Here is an 8,657-nt window from a genome sequence, read left to right as displayed (position 1 = left end):
ATAATAAACCAACTGCTTGGCCTCATAGCTTAGAACATAGGTGGGTGGAATAAACAGAATAGGATGCTGGGCGGAAGAGGAAGTGAGGTCAGACTCTGCTCTGCTCCCGGACGGGACAGCTCTGCTCTCTGGAGCAGAGGCCCTGCTTTGCTCTTCCAGGCACACGCCATGAAACTCCGACCAGGATGGACTTAGGCTAGAATCTTCCTGGTAAGCGCACCTTGGGGTGCTTACACACATCATTAGAAATGGGCTAGTCCAGGTGCGAGAATTAGCCTGTAAGGGCTAGAGTGCATGGGCCAAGCAGTTCTTAAATGAATACAGTTTGTGTGTTGTTATTTCGGGCATGAGCTAGCCAAGCGGCCGGGGTGTTGGGGACGCAGCCCCGCTGCTCCTATTTCAACATAACAGGACTCCTAAGGACATGTTGCTACACCCAGAGATTAATGTCTCACTCAACCCCCATCAAAGAAGCTTCTTCTTGCAGAAGACAGGAATTAAGGCAGAGGCCTTCAACTGGACAATCTGTAAAGAGTGAGAGACTTTGGAGCACTTAGTCCTAAACGGGGTATTTTTTATCAAACCTCTCCTCTAAAGCCTTAGGGATCTGTTGTGCGCACAGAGGTCCTTGTGATCACAGATAAGCACTAAGACACCAGGAATGTTAACCACACAGGGCTTTCTTCAAAGGGAGAGATGTACAACCCGTTTCCTGTCCAGCAGGTGGGGGTGGATGGAGGTGACCTCTATGTTATCTATATGACCAAGCCACACCTGGCTCCCCAGACAGCGGTAACAGAGGGGGGAAATAGCTTAGGTGACATCTATGCTATCTTTAAGACTAAGACCACACAAGAACCTCCTCTAGCTCCTTAAGATAATACAAGTAGCCTACATATAGAACCCATCTTTATTCCAGAAGTGATACATGAACTTTGAAAAGAGTTTCAATGTAATTATTCCTTATTATTCACATAGGATTGTGTTACACCAGGTATCTTTTTCCCAATTGTACACTCATGCCTCTAAATATGTAAGTATACTGAAAATATGCCTCAAATTGTCAAGACTCTGGAAATTTGAACCAACACAAGCTACTGGGTCATCTTAAAGTAGAATTCGTTCCTGCTTCATGCAGATCATTACACTGCTAGCCATGGCATTTGCAGCTACTCCCCACAGGGATCTATGCAGAAGAGGAGGCAGAGAGACTGTAAGAGCCAGAAGTGGTGGATGACTCCGAGGAGACCGCATCTTCCAGACACAACAGGACTGATACACATATGAATTCAGAGACTGTGGCAGTATGCAGAAGACCTGCACATATCCAAAGCAGACAAATTTGCAACACTGAGAAGGGTAAGTAGACACATGCATCCAGGAAACCATTTTCAATAGATACATATTGACAAAGGGAAAAATCTGTTTGCTCCATTGGAGTGACACTGGCTATGTCAAGCACACTACAGGGCCAGGACTCATGCTCAAGAGAAGCTGAGCAAAGAAAATGGAATCCAAGGGTTTTGTGCTTGTTTGTTTTGTGAGTGTGTGTGTGCGCGCGTGCACGCGTGCTTTCTGGTTTTTGTTTTGGCTTTTTCTGCCTTATTGGTTTTGTTTGTTTATTTTTATTTCTGTTTTGGGGGGGACTTTTAATAGAGAAAGAACCCAAACATGATGTTGAGTGGGCAGCAAGCAGAAGAGGATCTAGGAGGAGTTAAGGGAGGGTAAACAATATGATCAAAATACAGTTTATAAAAAATTTTAAAATAATGTAACAAAAGAATTAAAGATTTTTAAATCAAAAATACACATACAGAAGTGTATGTGTATTTCATATATAAATAAATTAAATGAAATTTCATCACATGGGATGATCATGCTTTCTCTCCCTAGAGCCATAGATTGTTTAACAAAATCCCAGTGCCAGATGTGAGAAACCTCCTTTCAGTTTGTTGGTCAGGGGAGTCTAAGAGATTCCAAAAACAACATAGGCTATTTTTGTTGCCCTTGGTGGCCTCAACCAACTTGAAGGAAAATCCTATGGCTGAAGTTAGCACATACCTCTGACACAGTCCTTGAAAGAATCAGGGTGGAGTTGACCTGAGAGCTTCCTCCTGGAGCATTAGCTCTAATAGTATGGGAAGATGCTATGAACTCTGCCAATGGAGAAAAGTGATTAATAATCCTACCCAGATGTAAAGCCTGTGGACAACAGTAATGATCAGCATAGCAAGATATACATTTACACAATGGATACTACAATGGAGCACTATACAATGGTAAAAAAATGACATTCTGAAATTTGCAGGCAAATGGATAAAGCTAGAAAACATCATATTGAGTGAGGTAACCCAGACCCAGAAAGACAAATATCATATGTACTCACTCATAAGTGGCTTTTAGACACAAAGCAAAGAAAACCAGCCTACAAATCACAATTGCAGAGAATCTAGACAACAGAGAGTATGCTAACAGAGACCTACATAGATCTAAATAGGAAGGCGAAAAAAGACAAAATCTCTTGAATAAATTGGGAGTGTGTGGATCACGGAAGAGGGTAAAAGCGGAGAGGGAGGAAGGGAGGGAAGCAGAAAAAAATGTATAGCACAATAAAAACAATAATAAAAATTCCTCAAAATAAAATGTACTGGCAAAAAAAAAAAGAGTTATTTTCACCCCTCATTAAAGAAGTTTCCGTTTGGACTTAAAAGCCATTTCATAAATCTACAACTGGCTGAAATGGAGTAAAAAGTGACCTTGCTAAGTACCTATTCCCAACTGATGCATCTAAAACACATCTCCTACACAAGGCTTGCAGGGGTGGGGGCACAATGGAAGTGGACGTGGAAAGAGAACCAGAGAACCAGGATATTTGCTGTAGGATGGTGTCTATTATATTATATAGGGAACCGTGCTCAAGAAATCTCAACAACATTGTTACCTAAACAAGACTAGCAGAATGACAATACCAGTTAAAGTTCCACTGGGAGTGAGGGAAATCTCACAAGGCCTCATCCCTAGATGAAGAGCTACGGGCACTCAAGTAGTCAGTCAAGTAGTACATACCAATAAGTACTTACGAGCGACATATACATATGAGCACCACTAAATGAACAAAGCAGGTTATATTTAGATATTCATACATATACATATGTGGCACTATACATATGAAATACATGAAACCGTATGTAATATACATATGTAACAATATTGATTAAAGAAGAAGAGGTTATGCTTGAGATGGGGGAATCACTGGGAGTGTTGGAGGGTGGGGACTGGAGGGCGGAAATGATGTAAATGCAGTACTCACATCAAATTCTGAAAAAAATCTAAAAAATGAGTACACTTTTAGTAATAACATATGTAATAATATATAATGTGGATAATGTACAACAATCAAATATGGTTTATAACATAAAGCTAAGGATGACTTATCATTATGAATGTCCATAGATATAATTTGCAATATTAAAAAATCATAAAAGCAAAACCATATAAGTCTCTCAAGATTAATATTGTGAAAATGGCTATCCTATCAAAAGCAACCTACAGACTCAACGAAATACCCATCAAAATTCCTACATAATTTGTCATAGAAATTGAAGAAACCCTTGAATTTCATGTGGAAACATAAAAAAAAAAAAACAGGATAGCTAAAATAATCCTGAATAATAAAAAGAACTGCTGGATGTATCACCATCCCAGACTTCAACTACAGAGTGATAGCAGTAAAATCAACACGGCATGGGCATAAAAACAGACATGATGATCAACAGAACTGAAGACCCGGAAACAATGCTATACACCTAGGGACATCTGATATTTTATCAAGAAGCCAAAAGATACATGCTGGAGAAAAGGCTGCATCTTCAACAAACGGTGCTCTTCAAAATGGATGGACTTATGTAGAAGAACAAAAATGGATTTGTGTTTATAACCCTGCAGAGAACTAAGGTATAAATTGATCAAAGACTTCAACATCAGACCAGATATTCTAAATCTGATAAAAGAACTCACTGGGACCAGAAAGGATTTTCTGCACAGAACACTGTAGCATAGTCATTAAGACCAGAAATTAATAGATGGGACTTCATGAAGCTAAAAAGCTTTTTATACAGTAAAGTACACCATAATTTGAGCAAAGTGGCAGCCTACAGATTAGTAAAACTCTTTACCAATTATACACCAGACAGAACATTAGTATTTAGAATATTCAAAGAACTAAAATAACGGAACATCAAGAAGACACATAACCAAATTAAAAGATGGAATATGGAATTTAGCAGAAAGTTCTCAAAAAATGAAACACAGATGGTTAAGAAATACTTTTAAATGCTCACCACTTAGCCTGGAGGGAAGTATACATCAGATTTCCTAGATGTTTCACCTTACCCTAGTGGGAATGACCAAGATTAATAACATAAATTACATCACAGACTGACAAGGATGTGGGGAATGAGAAACAGTTATTCACTCTGCTGGGAGTGCAAACTGGTATATCCACCATGGAAATCAGTGTGCATACTCCTCAGAAATGTGAAAATTAAGCTACCTCAAGGTCCAGCTATACCACTCTTGGACAAAGGATTGTATATCTTTTAACAGAAATATTTACTCACCCATGTTTATTGTGTCTCTAGGCATAATTGTCAGCAACTGGTGAGAACCTAGATGTTTATCAACTGATAAATGGATAATGAAAATATGATACGTTTATTAAATTGAATATTATTCAGCTGTTAAGAGAAATAAAGTTGCAAAATTTGCAGCTACATGAATGTAGCTAGATAATATACTGAGTGAGGTAACCCATACTCAGAAAGAGAACATTACATTTTTTTATATGTAGATGTTATCTTTTAATCTTTAAATATGCATGCATTCGTTAGAATAACTACAGAGTTTAGGTTGCTTGTAAGAGGCCGGGCAGGGGGTGTGGTGGGGAGGAGGGGAACCTTGCAAAGAATGGAAATCAGAATAGGAGGATTAAATGGGGCTGGGTGGAAGGGCAGATAAAGGAGGGACTATATGAAGGGACATCTACCACTGAAAGCCTTTTGAGAAGCCATATGGAAACACAACCGCAGAAACTTCCTGAAATATATACATATATGAAAGGAATTTAAATGGCTTACGCTACCAAGTAAAACCCCCAGTGCTAGGATGGGTTACATGTTGAGTCACTGGCCAAAGTAGCCTCATAGAACCACCTCACTAAAAGTATAGGCGATTGCCAATGCTATCGGTTACCTTCTACACCCGATGATAAGGCCCTATGGCTGAAGACAAGAGTCTTGTAACCTCTGATTCTCCAGAACATGGGTTCTTCTTGGCATGTGATTTGTGCCCTTTCCAGGTGTGGAGAATAGGAGTGGGTTTTGCTTCTTCAGGTTACCCATTATTTTACTTTTGTTATTCAAAAATGTTTTCAAGCATGGACTGTCCTTGTGAGTGTATACAGCCTTAACTTATGTGAACTTTGCTCAAGACCTTGTTTAACCCTCAGAATACCCTCAGAATATAAATTATCTGATGTGTTGAATAAAGTTAGTTATTGCATGAGACTTTAGTGTGCCTCATTTTTAGGCCCTGATCTCTCAGGTTCACACCATCAACGAGTGCAGTAACAGTCAATATTTTTTTTAATGATGGATACATTTATTTTAAAACCTTAAAGATTAGGCCTGCTATATAGCTCATTGGTAGAACACTTGTTTACTGTGCAGAAATATCAAGTTCCATTCTTAGCATAACAAAACTAACAAACAAATGAGCAAAACCAAGAAAAGACCTTCAAAGTCTATTTCTGAACTGCTTCTATGTATCTCCATATACAACAACCACTTCTACCCCAAAACAATACCATTTCATATTAAGTAGTACTTTATGTTTGTCTTGGTTAGGGTTTCTATTGCTGTGAAGAGACAACATGACCACAGAAACTCTTATAAAGGAAAACATTTAATTGGGGCTGGCTTACAGTTTCAGAGGTTGAGTCCATTATCATCATGGTGGGAAACATGGTGGCATAAAGTCATGGCGCTGGAGAAGGAGTTGAGAGTTGTACATCTGGATCTGCAGGCAAAAAGAAGAGAATGCCACAACAGGCCTGGCTTGAGCATCCGAGACCTCAAAGCCCACCCTCAGTGACACATTCCCTCCAACAAAGCTATACCTACCATAACAAGGCCATACTTACTATTAGTGCTACTTCCTATGAGTCTATAGGGTCATTTTTATTCAAGCCACCACAATGTTTCTCCAGGAACCGATTTGACTTCTATTTTAAATATTTTTATCAAAAGCATTTTTTCACACATCATATTCTGATCAGTTTCCACTCCCCCAATTCTTCCCAGCTCCTTCCCCCTTCCTTTCCCACTTACACTCAGACCCTTTCTCTCTCTCTCACCAGAAGAGTCGCCCTGGAGTCTACCTGAATTCCATCACCAACACAAAACCTAGAATCCCAGCACAGTTAACCCCTGCTCAAGGATCTTTTCACTGGACAGCTATAAACTTGCAGTTTTCCCAGGAATCTCATCAGGAATTCCATTTACAGGCAAACAACACATACTGAACTCTTGTGCAAAGCACAATGATTCTTAGTACTTTATCAGATTAGAGATCCATCCACGGCATCTGAGAAGTCACTTCACTTATCTCACTTAAGGAAAACTGAGGGGAAAAAAAAAAGAGATTTCTTAGCAAGCTTTTGTGATGTTATCTGAGAGCCACCAAAATTATATTTATGTATACTAGGGGATATCTCACTTTCTGGGACTTTCCTTTAGAGAATCTCATGTCATGGTCTCAGTGTGCTCTGGGTCTCTTCTTTCCTTAATATCTGCTTTAGACATTGTTCTATTGCTGTGAAGAGACACCATGACACCATGGGAAGCATGGTAGTACACAGGCAGACAGTGCTGGAGTTGAGAGTTCTACGTCTTGATGTGCAGGCAGGAGAGAGGGGGGGGGCTTAAGCATTTAAAGACCCCAAACCTAACCCCAGTGTCACACTTCCTCCCACAAGTCCACACCTCTTTGGTCATTCCCTAATGACCAAACATTCAAACCTTGTGCCTGTGGAGGTCATTCCTATTCAAATCACCACAGTATCTTTAACTAAGTCTCCAATTCTGCTCCCTGAAATTCTGCTCTCTGTCGAAGCCATGACTACCAGTTTGATATGGGTCTGGGCTCCTCAAAGATTAGGGTACCTAAGAGTGACAGTGTGTGGGTGAGTCTGTTAGCTCATCTGTGACACTCCTTTCTCCTCGTTTCCATGCCTATTCATCTTCTTTGGATAACTAACACCCTCTTGCCAGCTCTTATTTCCTTTAGTTCGACACTTTACTTTCACTGCTACCTCCAGTTTAATCACTCCAGTGCTTTTAAATTATTCTATTTTGGAGTTATGGGTGTGGCTTAGTCGTGGACTGCATACTAAGAATGCATAAGGCTCTGGGTTAAATTTCCAGCACCAAAAGGGGATATAGATTCTAAATATAATTCTACACTGGTTGGCATACAGTAAGCACATAATAAATGGGTACTGAATAAATGTTTTTCTATAGGATTAATTCCAAACTCTGGTCTGACACTCCAAAGTATTTCAAAGTCTACCTGCTGGGGAAGGAGCTCCAGTTTTCTTCAGAGATGCTGCCCCAGTTGGTTGCCCATTCTCTGTGGATGGCCCTTTACCCATGCACATGCTGCCAGCACGAACTGATGGTTTTAAAAAGAATACATGAATTTAGGAGGGAGATGGCTCCAGGATGGGTGTGAGGTCAGCAACTGGGGAAGTGGATTTACCCAAATACATTGTATAACACATACAAAATAGCCAAAGAAAAAAATTAAAAATATATATTAAAAAAAGGTGTCTACAATTTTTCTACCTACCTTTTCTAGGCATGTCTTCCACTTCTCTTTCTACTGGATTTCTCCAAGACCGCTATACTCAAGGCTCCCGGGACCACTTGCCCTTTGCATTTTCTAGGTAGGCTATTGCTTCCTGGAAATCTCACTCTTCTCTAGAACACACTTCTTTTTAAAAACATATTTCCACCTTATCTGTTCAGGTTTCACCTATGCATCTCTGCATTGTGACATCTCATTGTACACTGCTTAATACATTATGTTTCGATCTCTTTTTCTCAAAGGCAAGAGCTTGATTTTCGATGCTTTAGTGCCCCCCTCAGCACACCTTTCATTGACTGGTAAACAGTAGCAGTTCAGTGGATGTGGAACCAGAAGGAAAGGCGTCCTCCCCACAAGCCCAGTTTCCTGTTTTTTGAAGAGTCCCCTTTCTCTTATTCTCCTTCCCCCCCGCCCCCCTATTTTGAGCACCACTCCATTTACATCTCAATGTCAATACCTAAGCACCTAGAACACTTGGCATTTTGAAATCTAAATCACTCACAGTTTCTCTCCAGTCCAAGGTATTTCGTAATAAAAGATTCCTTAACCTATTGGGGTGTGTAGGCATGAGGCCCGAGGCCCGTGATAAAAGGTATGTTTTCTCATCTTCCCAGTTGCTTTCGAGATTTCCCCTATTTTGCTGCATACTGGCAGGACAAACATCTTCATTCCCTTGCACGCCTCATAATCTTGACATAATTATCTGTGACATATTGATTTAAAGTGCCGCTACA

The 8,657-nt window shown here is 40.0% G+C and overlaps 2 long non-coding RNA genes across 2 annotated transcripts in view; both read right to left on the bottom strand.

Moving 5' to 3' along the window:
- Positions 1-2,750, bottom strand: part of LOC126493118 (uncharacterized) — a 14,893-nt gene extending 12,143 nt beyond the window's left edge. The window contains exon 1 of the long non-coding RNA XR_007589758.1: positions 2,062-2,750. This is a non-coding gene — a long non-coding RNA (uncharacterized lncRNA). The remainder of the gene's footprint in view (positions 1-2,061) is intronic.
- Positions 2,751-4,258: 1,508 nt separating this feature from the next.
- On the bottom strand, positions 4,259-8,610 carry LOC126493134 (uncharacterized). The gene is made up of 6 exons (XR_007589765.1): positions 8,426-8,610; positions 7,627-7,728; positions 5,981-6,075; positions 5,045-5,094; positions 4,620-4,682; positions 4,259-4,393 (listed from the first exon to the last, which is right to left on the bottom strand). It is a non-coding gene; the product is annotated as an uncharacterized lncRNA (long non-coding RNA).
- Positions 8,611-8,657: the final 47 nt, after the last annotated feature.

Source organism: Alexandromys fortis, unplaced genomic scaffold (assembly GCF_014885135.2).
Source record: "Alexandromys fortis isolate MF-2015 unplaced genomic scaffold, M_Fortis_MF-2015_v1.1 scaffold_317, whole genome shotgun sequence".
In the NCBI taxonomy this organism is placed as follows: domain Eukaryota; kingdom Metazoa; phylum Chordata; class Mammalia; order Rodentia; family Cricetidae; genus Alexandromys; species Alexandromys fortis.
Note: the sequence above shows the minus strand (reverse complement) of the source record. Positions and strands in the feature narration are given on the sequence as shown.